The sequence below is a fragment of the Rana temporaria genome, chromosome 3 (assembly GCF_905171775.1).
Source record: "Rana temporaria chromosome 3, aRanTem1.1, whole genome shotgun sequence".
NCBI classification, from domain to species: domain Eukaryota; kingdom Metazoa; phylum Chordata; class Amphibia; order Anura; family Ranidae; genus Rana; species Rana temporaria.
The window spans coordinates 396,353,681-396,372,047 of NC_053491.1; positions in this window are offsets into that span (position 1 = coordinate 396,353,681).

Sequence of the window (18,367 nt, forward strand, 5' to 3'; positions counted from 1 at the left end):
ATTCAGCAAGAATTTACGCCGGCGTATCTATAGATACGCCGCGTAAATTCAAAGCTGCGCCGGCGTATCTTCTTTCTGTATTCAGAAAGCAAGATATGCCGAAATTAGGCTAAAATCCGACTGGCGTAAGTCTCTTACGCCGTCGTATCTTAGGGTGCATATTTATGCTGGCCGCTAGGTGGCGCTTCCGTCGTTTTCGGCGTAGAATATGCAAATGACCTAGATACGCCAATTCACAAACGTACATGCGCCCGGCGAAATTTTTTACGTTGTTTGCGTAAGGCTTTTTCCGGTGTAACGTTGCTCCTGCTTCTATGAGGCGTACGCAATGTTAAGTATGGACGTCGTTCCCACGTAAAATTTTGAATTTTTGACGTCGTTTGCGTAAGTCGTTCGCGAATAGGGCTGGACGTAGTTCACGTCGAAAGCAATGACGATTTGCGGCGGAATTTCGAGCATGCGCACTGGGATTCTTTCACGAACGGCGCATGCGCCGTTCGTAAAAAACGTAAAATACGCGGGGTCAACAATAATTGAAATAAAACACGCCCACATCATCCCCATTTGAATTAGGCGGGCTTATGCCGGCCCACATACGTTACGCCGCCATAACTTAGGGCGCAAGTTCTTTATGAATACGGAACTTGCGCCCTAATTTACGGCGGCGTAACGTATCGGAGATACGTTACGCCCGCACTAAATTACGCAGGGCTATCTGAATCTAGCCCACAGTGTGCATGGAGCCTCAAGGTTCAGTACTCAAAGATACAGCACCATTTAAAAACCTACGCCTTTCATTTCATGCGGCAGTATTTTGGGTGACAGTTCTTAAAGCTTATCATCCATAAATTGTAATAAGGAAAACTTCACACCTTTGTCCAATCCCAAAAGGTTTATAAATAGTACAGCTGCATACTAGCATGGTCCCCACCCGGACCGCTTCTCCTTAACGCTTTTCACCAAACTGATTGATCGCATATCAGAGGACGGGTAGGCTGCCAAATCTTTTTATTTTTGGTTTTGAGTTTAGATACCCTTTAAGGCAATGGAAGTTAATGCATGTAAAAAATTTAAATGTTTGTTATTACACATAGATGTGACCTTACAGTTATATCCCATGCAATTTATTCTACTTTCATGCTGTTTGCATTTGTAATGGTAAAGGCATGATGCGGCAGGTCTGCATTGAATACAGGTCTAATTTCTGCTACACAAACCCTAAGGGACTTGTGACGTCATAGCACATGAATAGTCTTGTGACAGGTGCACAGCGAGGGCTGTGGGGGAGGGATAGGCTACGAATCCGCTGTAATCTATTTTTAGCGCCATCCCTCTATTGGAATGTAATACACTTCTTTAATTTCCTTTAAAACCTTGCGTGCGTGATCTTTTTTATGGTGTCCTCTGCTGACTTAAAGGGGTTGTAAAGGATTTTTTTTTTCCTAAATAGCTTCCTTTACCTTAGTGCAGTCTTCCTTCACTTACCTCATCCTTCAATTTTGCCTTTAAATGTCCTTATTTCTTTTGAGAAATCCTCACTTCCTGTTCTTCTGTCTGTGACTCCACACAGTAATGCAAGGCTTTCTCCCTGGTGTGGAGTGTCGTGTAGTTTTCAAAACTCTCAAAACAAAATGCAGACCAAGAGATTTCCCATAATTCAATGAATCCCACATTAATGAAAAATGCAGAAAAGGGCGGATCCAGAGTCTTGGGAGGGGCACTATCAGAAAATTTTGGGGCGATAGCTGGTGTTGGCGCTTCAATCATCACTGCGCCATGGTTGATATGGTGGCAGGGTGATTGAAGCACAATATTACTATTATTACATTGTAATATGAAATTAAATAGTTCAACTCACCATAATGCAGAATCAGTGGGAGCCCTGAGCATGTCACTTGCCACCCACCGTTGCCTGCCACCAGATGCGGATTGTCACTTGCCATGTCACTTGCCACATCCCCTGTCACCAGATGTGGATTGTCATTTGCCAATGTCGCCTGTCACAAGATGTGGATTGTCACTTGCCAGTGACTGTGTCCCAGAGTGAGGGCGGGCAGGGAGAGATGATGTCAGAAAGCCCCTACCCATCAGAATATGCAACCAAAGTGATGTTGCATTGCGGCCATCTTGGTACACCCGCACTTGTCCACAGTAAGCTTAGGGTTAGAAGTCGGCAAGCGGACATCTTTATACACCCACTGAAGTCTTGCTTTTCAAAGTTATTTTTAACAGTAAACTCAGCTTATATAGTGAAATATAAGTTGAGTTTACTGTTAAAAATAACTGTCAAATACAAGACTCCGGTAGGTGTATAAAGATGTCCGCTTGCCGACTTCTAACTCTAGGCTTACTGTGGACAAGTGCGGGTGGATTCCTGACAGAACACCTGCCTGCTCGCTCAGTGACATGCCAGCCTGCTCACCAGCCTTACCGCCCGACATGATTGCTCACTCACCAGCCCGCCTGTCCCCTCACTCACCCGCCGGCGCTCACCCGCTCATTATTTTCTTGGGGGGAGCAATTGCCGTGTTACGCCCCCCCCTGGATCCGCCCCTGTCTCCAACTCCTCTTATGAAAAACTTCAATAACCCCACAGGGAGATATGTCTTACCCAAAGAAGGCTAGATAGACTTGGGTACAGACACTTAGGCAAGCCATAAATGAAGCAAATTTTTTTTCCTACAACCACGTGTTGCAGTGAAAAAAATTTGATTTTTTCCCCCATCAAAAAGACAGTGAGCCTAGGTTCACACAGCTGCGAATTCAAAATCGCGGTAAAATGCGCGATTTTACCGCGATTTCGCGGCCGCGATTTTGACGCAATTTTGCCGCGATTTGCCGCGATTTCGGCCGCAATTTAATGTAAATCGCGGCCCGAAATCGCAAAAAGTAGTACAGGAACTTCTTTTTGAAATCGCAGATGCGGCGTCGCACTGATTAGGACAGTGCCATTGCCGACAATTGCCGCCGATTTGAGATGCGATTTGACATGTCAAATCGCATCTCAAATCGTTCCAAATCGTACCCAGTGTGAACCAGGGCTTAGATGTGGGAATCCCTCCTGCCAAGCCATTGTCAGCTTCCAGCACGGGGGGGTGGGGAAGCCATTCCCGTTGGGAGAAGACAGTGATTATAGCTAGCGACTACAGTAGCCGCTAGCGATAATCACAAGAGAATCCAGCAGGCTGGTTGTGCCCAAATTGATCAATCGATCAACTTGGTACATTCAGCCTGCCTATTAATGGTTTGAATCTCGGCCGGTTCCTGCTGAACCGGTTGAGATTCAAACCATGTATGGCATTTAGCCCCGATGCATGAAGCAATGGCTTTAGTTGTGGGCAGAGGGCACAGGAAGAATGCATTTATGCCATGACACATACTGCCCTAAACGTAAGTACCACTAGGTGCACCATCCAGCCCCATCCAGATGCATCAGGACTGGAGTCAGCCTTTGACAGGCTGTCAGCAGCAAGGCTGGAAGGCTGCAGTTAAACACTGGAGCCTCATGCACCGAGGCAAGATGCCCAGTGTGCAAGAGGTCTAAAGCATCTACTGTAGTTCATAACAATAGTATATAGGTAATTCAATAAAAAATCTGTAAATATTTTATGTGCAATAAAACAAAATATTCAATCAATAGAAAATACATTAACCAAATTAGTTACTGTAAATAAATACATACTTGTCCTAAGCATGCTTGAATCTACTAATGCCGCGTACACACGATCGGATTTTCCGATGGAAAAAGTCAGATGGACTTTTTTTCATCGGAAATTCCGATCGTGTGTGGGCCCCATCTGACTTTTTTTTTCCCATCGGAGTAAAAAAATAGAACATGTTTTAAATCCACGCATGCTCAAAATCAAGTCGACGCATGCTCGCAGGCATTGAACTTTATTTTTCTCGGTTTGTTGTAGTGTTTTTTGTCATTACGTTTTGGACGGTCGGAATTTAGTTTGACAGTGTGTAAGCAAGACTATTGAACGTTAGCTTCATCGGAATTCCGACAGAAAATTCCATCGGATTTTATTCCATCGGAAATCCGATCGTGTGTACGTGGCTGTTGACTGACTCACTATCACTATCACTCACTATCACTGCTGGAAGTCTATTTTAAGCATAAATTACTCTTTCAGTAAAATAAAACTTTCTAAGATTAGTCTAAGGCCGGGTACTAACGAGCAAACATGTACGATGAAACCGGTCCGTCGGACCGTTTTCACCGTACATGTCTGCCAGAGGGCTTCTGTACGATGGCTGTACTAACCATCGTACAGAAGTCCGCGCGTAAACAATACGCGGGGCGTGTCCGCGTCGTCAACGCGACGATGACGCGGCGATGACGCGGCGACGTGGGCGGGCCTGCCATTTAAAGGCTTCCACACATGCGTCAAAGTCATTCGGCGCATGCGAGGGACGGCGGGCGCTCGGACATGTACGGTAGGTCTGTACTGACGACCGTACATGTCCGAGCGGGCAGGATTCCAGCGGACGGTTTTAAAACACGTCCAGGAATATTTGTCTGCTGGAAAAAAAAAGGCCCGGCGGGCAAATGTTTGCTGGAATTCGGCCCGCTCGCGCCTACACACGACCAAACATGTATGCTGAAACTGGTCCGCGGACCAGTTTCAGCATACATGTTTGGTCGTGTGTGCGGGGCCTAACTTTCCTCCTGCTAGTTTGAGGCCATGTCCCTGTGTTCTTGATCTTGGCTTCATATTAAAAATGCTGCCCTCCTGAACTTTATTCAAACCCTTGAAATATTTAAAGAAGTCAGTCATGTCTCCTCTTTCCCTTCTTTCCTCCATGCTATACATATTACGTTCCTGAAGTCTCTCCTGATGTTTTATCCCTCTCACCATTTTTGTTACCAGTCTCTGGACTCTTATTTTTGTAATGAGGTCTCCAGAACTGGACACAGTATTCTAAATAAGGTATATAGGGGGATCTATATATAGGATCTTCTTCCTCTTGCTGCTGACCCGTCTAAGTGGTACATCTTAGAATCCTATTCACTTTCCACTGTATGGCCACACTGTTTGCTAATTTTTTGTTTATTTATTTTACTTTCCACTGCTTTGACCAATCATCCAGCACTGCCAAGTCATGTTCCATGTTACAAAAACATACTTGGGGGGCACACCCTAAAAATGCTATACATCTAAGATGGTGCTGCTATAAGACCAAAGACAGTACAAAACAGATTATAGCGCACACATGCAAAAATGACATTTATCCTGCAAGGCTAGTTAAAAACACCTGAACATATTCAAAAATATGGGGGTTTGGTCACACTATATGGTCATATAGTGCTAAGCTCACTTACTGCGACAAAGTACCCCGAATTCGTGGGTCCTAACCTGTTAATAGAATGGAAGAACCTAGTGTCTCAACCTTGGGAGATAAAATCCTCTTGTAGCGCCTGTGTACTTTCAGTCCAGGTGCGATCTTAAATTTAGAGGGGGATGAGAGAGTTACTTTGCTCTTATACAGCTAATTCATGTAAATTATGGCCTCTGCTTTAGTTGGGCTATACTGTCAGCTCATTCTTTTTTTCCAGAGGTGCCTTACCACCCCGGGGCGACAGGGGGCAGCAGTGGAGTTCAGTCTGAAGCGCCTCCTGCCAGCAGCTAATCGGGAGGGGTTTTTTCCCTCGCGGGGCATGCTGGGGGAGGGTACTTCTTGCGCAGATGCAATTTTGGCAGGGTTCTTCGTCTTCTGGTTTCGGGTGTGGCACCCACCTTTAGGGTGTGCGCACATCACGGCCACCGGTGATATGGCCTACCAGGCCGGGGCGCGCGTGCTACGAGGTGTCCTTGGCTCCAGGGCCCTGTTGGCCCGGAGCAACTGAAGCTGTGGCGGGGCCCCAGTATTCGACTGGGTCCCCCAAATTTCTGAGGAAGATCCCAAGCGAGTTGTGCTGTACGGTGGGGAGTCAGTCTGAGGAGAGTCCGGAGGCAGGTGATCCAACAGGGCCTGGACAATCCACCGGGGATCGAGGTGACTGGATACTGAGAGTTTGTCTGTTGGCAACCTGTCAGTCGGTGACCAGTTGAGGAAAACTACCTGAGGGAGATTCAGGCATTAGATTCACTGGGGAAGATCCACTTCATATTTCTACGTATGAGGGAAGAGCCTGTGGCAGAGGTTCTTCCCTGATATTCAAATGTGTAGGGGTGCAGACTGGCGCTGATTGACCTTAGGCAGTCTCGGTGTGTTTGATTCGGGTGGCCACCCTTTGAGAGAGACTTCAGTACAGGAATAATAAGACACAGACACGATGTATCTGAAATCATTCTCTCAGCTTTACTGATAATACCAAGACAAATATATGCATTACAAAAAGGGGAGGGGAAAAATACATTACTCTGGGTAGTGAATAAAAAATGCAATATGTGATTGGTTAATACAGACTACGTGTTCATTAAAAAACCTTAGTAAGTAAAACAACACCTGCATGAATTAATTGGGGAAAAGGAGGAAAGATAGAGAAGTTATAGATAAAAATATAAAGAATTTAGTTCTAATAATTAATAAGGAATGTCTCACAGACTATATGAAAACAACACCTGTGAGAATAATAACAAGAAAGATACATTTCTGCAATTTCTAAAGAATGTTCCATGTATAATGTTTTGCTCAGAGATAAGAACTAACAAAAAATGTATGTGTGCAAGGCCATTTTAGAATTCTACTAAAATGAGTGAAATAATATGGGAAAGCAGACGGAACATACCCTTAATACTTTAAAATAAAATAAGAGACATCAGACAACTTGTTGGATGATAAAGGCCGCGAGTGTTTAATATTGGTTTCAAAAGGTAAATAAATAAATAAATTACATATTTTCATAAATAAATAACCTTGAAATAAGCCTTAAAGCGGTTGTAAACTGCATACACTTTTTTTTTTTTTCTAAAAACCTGCAAGGCAAAAGGCATAATCGGCTAGTATGCACCGCATACTAGCCGATTATGAAATACTTACCTCGGAACGAGGTGACCACCACTTACCTGGTCCACGCCGAGCAGGATGTCATCTTGCTCCGGCGTGTCTTCCGGGTATCGCTGCTCCAGCGATGTGATTGGCTGGAGCGGCGATGACGTCACGCGCGGGAGATTTAAAATCGGCAGGGTCCGGCGTATGCCAGTCCTTTCGCCGTGGATTTCCCCCTGCGCATGCGCCGCCCGCATTGCGAGGGGAATATCTCCTAAACCGTGCAGGTTTAGGAGATATTCTTCTTACCTACAGGTAAGCCTTATTATAGTAGGTAAAAGTCAAAATAGTGGTTTTACAACCACTTTAAAGCTAACCTAGCCACTACGGCTCAGGCTGCCAATAAAACTACCCAGCTTTACACAAAGACCATAGCATCAGCTAATAATAATATTATTATAATAACATAAACAAATATAATATAAATATAAAGCTAGTCCCCCTTTGTTGATTTTTTTTTTTTTAGAAACAAAGGTGACACTACCACATAATAAACACTGTGACAAAATTATAAAAAGGGGGGGGGGGGGGAAAGAACACCACAGCCCCTAAGTCTTCTGAGGCGAATGAGCCTGAGCTAACGGAACCCTGTTTAAATAGCCCAGAACCGGGTTGGTTCTGACCAGTTCAAACTGGGTTTTCCCGGGCTTACTACCCCAGACTCCAGAGGTCATCTGTCGGGCAATGAGCCCGCCAAATTCCCCTGCAGTGAGAGGTTAACTGCAGGGCAAAAGAGCCCGCCAATTTTCCTGAGGGAGCAAACTGCTCCCTTGGGGAAACCTAGAACCATAAGGTCCGTCGCTTTCCCATGAGGAAAAGGGGGGGATAGAGACTGCCTTCCCCCTCTTCCTATCATTCACTCTAAAACCTCTCAACATATGTAACAGTTAAGGAAGCACCCTAGCTTCAGAACCTTAACCCCTTACAATTTGCACCAGGTATGTGGCAGAGACTAGTTCTTCTTCCAGTGCTCCGAGTGATATCCTGGCTGCCAGGTCGGTATGAGAGGCCTGTCCAGGTACACTATACCCCCTCGGCTGAGGGGCGACAAAAGTAAAGTGTTATTTGAAGCAGGACTGCTTCTATATTGTTCAAGCCTGAATCTGCAATTCTCTTTCTCACCCATCTTTTACTATCTACCTCAAGTTTACTGTTTGCCGTGTTGGGCTGTAATAAAAGCCACAAGAAAAGACACCTGTTGCTTGGACATTCCGTCATTGCTCTCATCATCATCATCATCATCATTACCCCTAGACGCTCACAAAAGGTAACACGCCATCCCTATTCTATCCAGCGGCTCCTTCGGGGGTGAGCGCTACACTCTATATGGGAGAACTGAAGGGATCCTTCCTATACACTGGTGGCCACTAATGTGAGGTAATGAAGAGGGGGAGGGGTGCTCCAGCTCAAGAGACCTGGTCAGAGTCTATACAAAATACAAAAACATACTTGGGGGGCACACCCTAAAAATGCTATACATCTAAGATGGTGCTGCTATAAGACCAAAGACAGTACAAAACAGATTATAGTGCACACATGCAAAAATTTAATTTATCCTGCAAGGCTAGTTAAAAACACCTGAACATATTCAAAAATATGGGGGTTTGGTCACACTATATGGTCATATAGTGCTAAGCCCACTTACTGCGACAAAGTACCCCAAATTAGTGGGTCCTAACCTGTTAATAGAATGGAAGAACCTAGTGTCTCAACCTTGGGAGATAAACTCTATAATATAAAATACGGGGGTTTGGTCACACTATGTTCCCTGCCAGTGACATTTATACAGTAATTAGTGCATATTTATGGCATCGATCGCTGTATAAATGCCAATGGTCCCAAAAATGTGTCAAAAGTCTCCGATCTGTCAATTGCAATGTCGCAATACCACAAAAAAACGCACATCAATGCCATTACTAGTAAAAAATAAATAAATAATAAAAACACCATAAAAATGCCATAAATCTTTCCCATAGTGTGTAAACGCTATAACTTTTGCGCAAACCAATCAATATACGCTTATTGCTTTTTTTTTTACCAAAAATATGTAGAAGAATACATATTGGCCTAAACTGAATTTGTTTTTTAAAAACATTTTTGGGGATGTTTATCATAGCAAAAATTGTCACTCTTTTTTTGTTTATAGCACAAAAAATAAAAACCGCAAAGGTGATCAAATACCACCAAAAGAAAGCTCTATTTGTGGGAAAAATTTACGCAAATTATGTTTTTGTTTGGTACAGCATGACCACGCAATTGTCAGTTAACTACTTAACCCCCGGACCATATTGCTAGTCAAAGACCAGAGCACTTTTTGCGATTCGGCACTGTGTCGCTTTAACTGACAATTGCGCGGTCGTGCCACGTGGCTCCCAAACAAAATTGGCGTCCTTTTTTTCCCACAAATAGACCTTTCTTTTGGTGGTATTTCATCACCTCTGCGGTTTTTAGTTTTTGCACTATAAACAAAAATAGTGTCAATTTTGAAAAAAATGAATATTTTTTACTTTTTGCTATAATAAATATCCCCTAAAAATATATATAAAAAAAAAAACATTTCCTCAGTTTAGGCCGATACGTATTCTTCTACATATTTTTCATTAAAAAAAATCGCAATAAGCATTTATTGATTGGTTTGCGCAAAAGTTATAGTGTTTACAAAATAGGGGGTATTTTTATGGCATTTTTATTAATATTTTTTTTTTTACTAGTAATGGCGGCGATCAGCGATTTTTTTTCGGTACTGCGACATTATGGTGGACACTTCAGACACTTTTGACACATTGCAACCAGTTAAAGCAACGCAGTGTCGAATTTTAAAAAGTGCTCTGGTCAGGAAGGGGGTAAAATCTTCCGGGGCTGCAGTAGCTAATCAGTACAGTTGTCGTCCAAAAATACAATACATATACACTACAACACATGACATCACTTCCGATTTTTTTATTCTGTCGTAAGAGAATTTTCGTAACTTTAGTAAACTCTTCAGGTTCGATATATGACTAGCATTAAAAAAAAAAAAAAAACGGACGATCTGTCATCCGATTTTCAGATCGTGTCAAAGTCTCGCGGGAAAACCAGCATCAGCTGCTGCAGTGCTAATCAGTGTATTCTAACGGGGAAGGGGAGAGGTGGAATCCCCACTGTCAGACCTCAATGGGAGAGATCCCTGCAGCTACATCACTTGTGTGGATGCAGGAATCTATGAGTTTTTTATTTTTTCATTTAGCCTGCTGGTTGAAGGAAAATAAAACTATCATGCCGCGTACACACGATCGGTCAAACCGTTGAGAACGGTCTGATGGACCGTTTTCATCGGACCAAACCGATCGTGTGTGGGCCCCATCGGTTATTTATCCATAGGTTAAAAAAAAGCAATCTTGTTTTAAATTTAACCGATGGATACCTAACCGATAGGAAAAAACGATCGTTAGTAGGCACGATCATCGGTTAAAATTCCACGCATGCTCAGAATCAAGTCGACGCATGCTTGGAAGCATTGAACTTCGTTTTTTTCAGCACGTCGTTGTGTTTTACATCACCGCGTTCTGACGCGATCGTTTTTTTAACTGATGGTGTGTAGGCACGACTGACCATCAGTCAGCTTCATTGGTTAACCGATGAAAACGGTCCATCAGACCGTTCTCATCGGATGGACCGATCGTGTGTACGCGGCTTTAGCCACCGCCATTCCATGTCATCCCACATCTCTTAAATTACTCCACCGGAATGAGGTCTTTAGAACCGGATGTAAGGGTGCAATTATCTGACTGTCTGGACAGCTGACATCCCAAGGCTCTTCTGGCATAATAAAATAAGCTGAGGTGCTTACAGTAAACAATTACTTACAGTAAACAATTACTTACAGTTGATTTGTGTTAGGGGAAAAATCTGTGTGAAGCAATTGCTGTCTCCGTTTTAACCTAAGAAGATAAGAGTTGTTTTTCAAACCATGTCTTTTATTTAAGTTGCCCATTAGCGTTCTCCTGGTGACAAAAACCGCCTGCTGCAGACGAACACTAAAGAGAGATTGGAGGTTCTTATGCATACTGTATCTTTCTTTTGTCAAAAAAACAATCTTGATTTAAAAAAAAAAGGGTAAATATTTCAACGCAATTCATGGTATGAACCAGTCCTTACACTTTATTCATTATCCCCAGGGCCGTCTTTACCATAGGGCCCTGTCACTGTTGGGGGCCCAAAGCAACCCGGAGGTCCCCAGGGCCCCAGATGGCAACCCCCCTTTTTTTTATTTATTTTTAAATTAAATTTTTTTTTTTTAAATATATTTTTATTAAAGGGACAATTTTTTTTAGGGGTCCCCAGGGGCCCGGAGGTCCCCAGGGCCCCCGATGGCAACCCCCCTTTTTTTATTTATTTTTAAATTAAAAAAATATATTTTTTTAATATATTTTTATTTTATTTTTTATTAAAGGGCCAATTTTTTTTTTTAGAGGTCTGGAGGTCCCCAGGGGCCCGTAGTTCCCCAGGGCCCCGGATGACAACCCCCTTTTTTTATAAAAAAAAACTTTTTTTATATATTTTTTTTATTAAAGGGCCCTGGATGGCAACCCCCCTTTTTCTTATAAAAAAAATATTTTTTTTATATTATTTTATTTCTTTTTTTTCTTTTTTTATATATATGTATGTATATATATATATATATATATATATATATATATATATATATATATATATATATATATATATATATATATATATATATATATATTTGTTAAAGGACTCCCCAGGGCCCCATGTGGCAAACACCCTTTTTTATTTATTTTTATAAATGTTTATTTTTATTTTTTTGTTTATATATTTTTTTTATTTTTTATTAAAGGGCCCAGAGGTCCCGGGTAGCAACACCCCTTTTTTTGTAATTTATTTTTATAAAAAAAAAAAAATTATTAAAGGACCCAGAGGGCCCCAGATGGCAACCCCCTTTTTAAAAAAAATATATATATATTTTTTATATATATTTTTTATTTATTTTTTTCTTTTTATTAAAGGTCCCAGAGGTCCCTATATTTTTCTTTATTTCTTCTTTTTTTTGTAAAGGGCCCCCCACTTCTAAATTTGCGGCAGCCCCCCCCCCCCGCTTCTCAATTTCAGGCGGCAGCACCCCCTCCCCCTGGTTCTCTGCTCCAGGGGGCCCATGCCTGAAGCTGTGTAAGGGGCCCCATAATTCCTGATGGCGGCCCTGCCGCCCGTTAAGCTCCTGTGCTGCCCACAAATCAGGCTGAAAATCATCAGCGGCACGCAGCCAGTGACAGTACTGCTTCCCTTCCCAGTGTTTTAAAATGTACAGCACCCCTGGCTTCCCTTTAGACGTGCACTTCTCCCTTCCTGCCACTGGGTGCTGCTTGTATAAAAAAGTGAATTAGAATGTGATTTTATAATATCCCCAGTTTGCTCTTCCCGAGGCTGACTTCTTCATGTCCTGCTCCTCAAGGTATGTCACTGTTTGCTAATCTATATTGTAAATAGAAGTTTTCTGTAGAGTGTGCCCAAAGTCTTTATAATATTTGAGGATTCACTGCAGGTCTGGTCAGTGTTTTAAAAAGTTCCTCTATTTTACACATGGCATGGCATGGGGTCACAGCACCGTCTGTCCATTCTGCTTTAGCACCATGGGACCCCATGCCATGCCATGTGTAAAATAGAGAAACTCTTTAAATCACAGACCAGACCTGCAGTCCAGGCCGAGTAAGGCCTCAGAGCACATGGCATTACTTTCTGTATTTAACTGCTTGATGGGCTTATTTTGGGCCTGGCTGGTTCACATGTATGTGTTTTGGCGGCCCACATTTGCACAGGCACAGCAGCCTATTCATTTAAATGGGCCGCCATGCCTGCGTTTCCTGCAAAGAAAAGCGCATGCCTCATGTAATAGGCTGCGCACACGGCACGCCTATGCCCATCAAGCACTGAAATACAGCACTGTCTGTCCATTCTGCTGTCTGCTGTGACTTATCTGCAGTTCCCGCACTGTCAAACTTGCAGCATTTTTAGACGTTTAGGTCACGCTTTTAAAAACACAGTGCGTTTGTGTGTGCAAGAACTGCAGATAAGTAGCATGGTGCAAAAGCAGAATGGATTTCAAGGCAACTGTATTTTTAAAATGCTGAATGCACCTTTTTTCTGCAGGAAACGAAGGCATGGCAGCCCATTCAAATCAATGGGCTGCTGTGCCTGCACAAATAAGGGCCGCCAAAACACATACATGTGAACCAGCCAGGCCCAAAATAAGCTGGAGGGGGGCCCAAAAAAAATGTTTGCCCAGGGCCCAAACCATATTAAAGACGGCCCTGATTATCCCCATCGCTAATTCATTACAGTACTCACCTAGGTTAATGCAGTATCAATCCAATGCTGCGTCATGCCCCTCCCCCATCTCCGCACTGAGTATGGGGCAATTAAACACCCCCGATTGCTCAGTTCTCCCCTCCGCTTTGAGAAGAGAACCACGATTGACAGTCTGTGTTTACAAGTGATTGTGGAGAGCAGGCACCAAAGGGTCTGAGCCAGAGGTGGTGGAACTGAGTTCCCCCAAGTTCCCCCTGAAAAAAATCCCTGCCTACACCAATGTTCACAACTCACTTCGGAACGTCGACCATAACTGCACGCACCTCACCACAACCCACCTCTCCATTCCCTGTCCAAGCTCACTCCTGCATCCCCCCTCTACAGCTCACCTCTACACCCCCCACCATAGCTAACCCCAGTCCACAGTTCACCTTTGCACCCTTCTTTAACAGCTTATCTCTGTAACCCCCACCCCAAATGGTTAAGCTCTTCAACTCTCTGCCATGCTCCATTTTTCTGCATCTCCCTTATCGCATCTTACTTTTACACTCCCTCCTCAGCATTGACCCCTGCACCCCCACAAGCTTCACCATTGCACTCCCCCTCCCCCTTTCTCCCACTGACCCATTAACATCTATACTAGACCCTCATCTAGGATAGGGGTCTGGTGTTGGTGAAGAGAATCCACAGCCGCCTTGTTTACAAACAGAAGTGTAGCACTGACCCCCGAAGGAGCTGCTGGTTTAATTTGGGCCTGCACTCTACCAATAAACCCCACTAACTTGGCTCAATCCCCTTGGCACAGCTGTGATGCAATGCAATACAATACAATGTAAGACAATACAAAATACCTGTATTATAACCCCAGGATCCACTGACTGCACTTGGAGTGAGAAAAACAGTACGCCACAACAACTGGATACTTAACCAGAGATATATTTTACTGTGAAATATGCAAAGAAGTGATTACAGTAATTGTGCTGTCATCCCAACGTAAGACGACAGCACAATTGATTTAAACATAAGCTATTTGAAAACAGTATACATAAACATTTTATACCTGGGAGCTCCCCCTACTTTATTAGCTATGCGTGAGATCTCACTTAAAGTACTTGGTCTTGGATCTTCTTTTCTTCGCTAGCTAAAATGATTTGTAATCCACAGTTTTGATGAGTCAAATTGAAGTGAAAATGCTCCTGGTGTAACTGCAACAACTATTTTAAAATCGCTTGAAACGTCAAATTAGACAGGCCTCAAGCCTTCTCAGTTTCAGTTCCTCTGCTCCTATGTGGAACTATAAATCCCAGTGAGGCCTGTATATGAGTCTAACTGTGTGTAAACTTAGCGAACTGTGGGTCGTGACCCGCTCACCCACTGGATCGGAGCTCCGGGTAGTAACTTTTGTTCAGGGTCCTGTGACTGCAACTTGCTTCTCCGTCAGCTCTGTTCAGCTCCGCTGGATGGATCCGGTTCTCTGATGCTCGGATGAGTGTCTCTCTGTCTCTGCAATCCGGCCACTGTCCTCTAGCTCTCCGAGCTCAGCCTTTCGCTCCCCAGCAGCTCGGCATCAGCATCCAGAACCCTTTTGTTTACACTCCTGTCTCCCCTCGTCTCCAAGGCAACCAAAATCCTCCACAAAACATCTCTCTGCATTACCAGTATTTGGGTCTCTCCTCGTCTCCAAGGCAACCAAAATCCTAAACAAAACATCTCTCTGCATTACCAGTATTTGGTCACTAGATGGCTCCAAATACTTAAACATAGCAATGTCCATAGACGTTGTATTAAAGTATGCAAACACACATCAATATACAAGAATGTCAGCGCTACACACTCCCCCTACTTTATCTCTTTGGTCCTCCAAAGAGGTTCAAATTGCTAACTCTATTCTGCATTTTAGCCTCTATACGGTTATACAATACAGACAGAGGAGCTTCCCACCAATTGTCATATGATGGGGAGCTATCCTGTGCACTCACAGCTGATACTACTGTGTCTGGTACAGATGTGCCAAGGGGTGAGGTGGGGTTGTCCCTTACTGAATCAAAAGTAGAGGGACCAGACAGTTCAAGGTTTCTTTTGCTGACAAACTGAGATGCTTCAGAGCATTCGCCCAATGTATCATAAGTCAGTCTGCGTGGTGGGCGAATGTCTCTCTTTGCTCTTTGCACTTTCGGGGTATCCATTCCTTTTTGACAAATGTCGTCATCCCTCCTCTCAGTGACTAAAAATGGAGAGTAAATAAGAGTACTGGGCTCTTCTGCAAGATGAGTTGCCGGCACAAATTCTGGGGCCTCTGCCCTGAGAGTTCCGTTATTATCCTCCTCTACTTCTGAAGAGATATCAGCATCTGTTTCTGAAGTTTCCGGAGGCCACAGCCAACTCATCTCCACTTCCTCATCTTCATCTGTAGAGGGTGCAAGCTGAGATCTGGTTATTGGCCTACACACATCGGTGGATGTGGATGGGAATTCCTCCTCTGTGCTTATCCTGACTGCCGTAGTGAGAGGTAAAAGGTGATTCCGATGCCAGGTTTTTATTGGCCCAGTGTTTCCTTCTGGCTTGATTTCATACACTGGGAGCCCTGGAAGCTTCCTACACACAACATAAGGCTGTGATCTCCAACGATCAGCCAACTTATGCTTGCCTGGGATGCCTAGATTCCTCAGCAAAACCCGGTCACCTGGTTGAAGATCCTGAACTCTTACTTTCAGGTCAAAGTTTCTCTTGTTCCTGTTGACTCTGGAGTTCGAAGTGGCTTGAGCCTGCTCGTAAGCTATCTTCAGGCTCCTCCGCAGCCTGTCCACATACCCTCTATGGGAGGTCTCTGATGTGTGATCCAAGGAGGAACCAAAAGCCAGGTCCACTGGTAATCGGGCTTCACGGCCGAACATCAATCTGTAAGGTGAATACCCAGTGGCGTCACTTTTGGTACTGTTGTAGGCATGAACCAGTGCAGTAATGTGTTTACTCCAATGGGGTTTCTGTTCTGCAGTCAATGTCCCCAACATATTCAGGAGAGTCCTGTTGAACCTTTCCGGTTGAGGGTCCCCTTGTGGGTGATAAGGAGTAGTCCTGGACTTTTGTATGCCTAGTAGATCCAACAGTCTTTTTATTAATTTGCTCTCAAAGTCCCTTCCTTGGTCCGAATGTATCCGTTGAGGTAAGCCATAATGGACGAAGAACTTTTCCACGAGAGTCTTTGCTACTGTGGTTGCTTGCTGGTCTCTAGTAGGAAATGCTTGGGCATAACGGGTAAAGTGATCTGTTACCACCAAGATGTCCCCCTGCCCACTCAGATCGGATTCCAAACAAAGAAAGTCTATGCAGACCAGGTCCATTGGTCCCTGGCTCTCCAAATGGCCCATTGGGGCAGCCCTCTGGGGCAATGTCTTTCGTTGTATACACCTGAGGCAGGAATGACAGTAACTCTCCACTTCTTTCCTCATGTGAGGCCAGTAGAACCTGTCCCTTACTAGTTGGAAAGTCCTCTCAGCTCCCAAATGACCATGATGATCGTGTAAAGCAATCAGTACCCTCTCTCTGTACTTTTCCGGCAGGAGCAGCTGCCATTTTGCTTCTGGATCATCAGAGGGGCCCCTTCGGTAGACCACCCCTTGTTGCAACTGCAACCGATCCCATTCTTTCAGTATCAGCCGGGCTTCCTTCTTGGGGCTCTTCTGCAGCACATCAGACTGTTGATGTTCCAATGCCTTCAGCACCAGCCCACACAGTGGATCTTCCTCCTGATCTCTCCTGAGATCCTTTCTGGATAGCTTGGGGAGACCCTCTTGTACAACCTGGGAGACGTTGCAATAGCACCTGGGTACTCCCGCTGAGGATACTCCCACTTCTTCAGCTCTGGCCCCACCTCTCCCGTGTAGACTTGTCCCTTCACAAAGGGCTCTTACCCCCTCTGGAGTAAGTTGAGTCCAGTCTTCTGATGGATTTCGGGGGTCATGAGGCCTTCTTGATAGAGCATCCGCATCTCGATTACCAACCCCTGGTCTGTACTTCAGGCTGAAGGTAAATGCCGAGAGAGCAGCTAGCCACCTGTGACCGGTGGCGTCCAGCTTTGCAGTTGTGAGCAGGTATGTGAGGGGGTTGTTGTCCGTCTTTACCACAAATTCAGCCCCGTAAAGGTAATCCTTCAACTTGTCTACCACTGCCCACTTCAGAGCCAGAAATTCAAGCTTGTGAGTCGGATAGTTTCTTTCGGCAGGAATCAAACTTCTGCTCACATAGGCGATCGGCTGCAGATGCCCTTCATGCTCTTGATAGAGCACTCCTCCCAGTCCGTCACGGCTGGCATCCACATGCAACTCGTATGGTTTGGCAGGGTCTGCATAGGCCAAAACCGGAGCAGTGGTAAGGCTCCACTTCAATTGTCTGAAGGCTTCCTCACATCCTGGAGTCCACTGGTCCTGGATGGACTCTTTCTTCCTTCTGGGCCCTTCTTTTGGTTTCCTTGACTGATCTGGGCTTACACTAACTTCTTCCTGTTTCTTCAGGAGCTCAGTGAGTGGGTGGGCTATTTTAGCGAACCCCTCCACGAACCTTCTGTAGTACGAACAGAAGCCTAAGAATGACCTGAGTTCAGTCATGTTGGTGGGCCTTGGCCAAGAAGTGACAGCTTCTAACTTCTTGGGATCGGTTGCCACTCCCTCTTCAGACACAATGTGTCCCAGGTAATTCACTGAGGGCTGGTAGAACTGGCATTTTTCCATAGAGAGCTTCAGACCTTCATCATGAAGTCTCTTCAGGACCTTCTCCAGGCGTTCTTCGTGCTCTTCCAACGTTCTTCCAAATACTATGACGTCATCCAGGTAAACTAGTACTTCAAGTAAGTTCATGTCACCCACTGTTTTTTCCATCAACCTCTGGAACGTTGCTGGGGCCCCAGACAGGCCTTGCGGCATCCGGTTGAACTCAAAGAATCCGACTGGGGTGATAAAAGCGGTCTTCTCTTTGTCTTCAGGGCACATGGGGATCTGATAATACCCACTCTTTAAGTCCAGCACACTGAACCACTTCGCTCCCGACAGGCTCTGCAGAGCATCCTCTA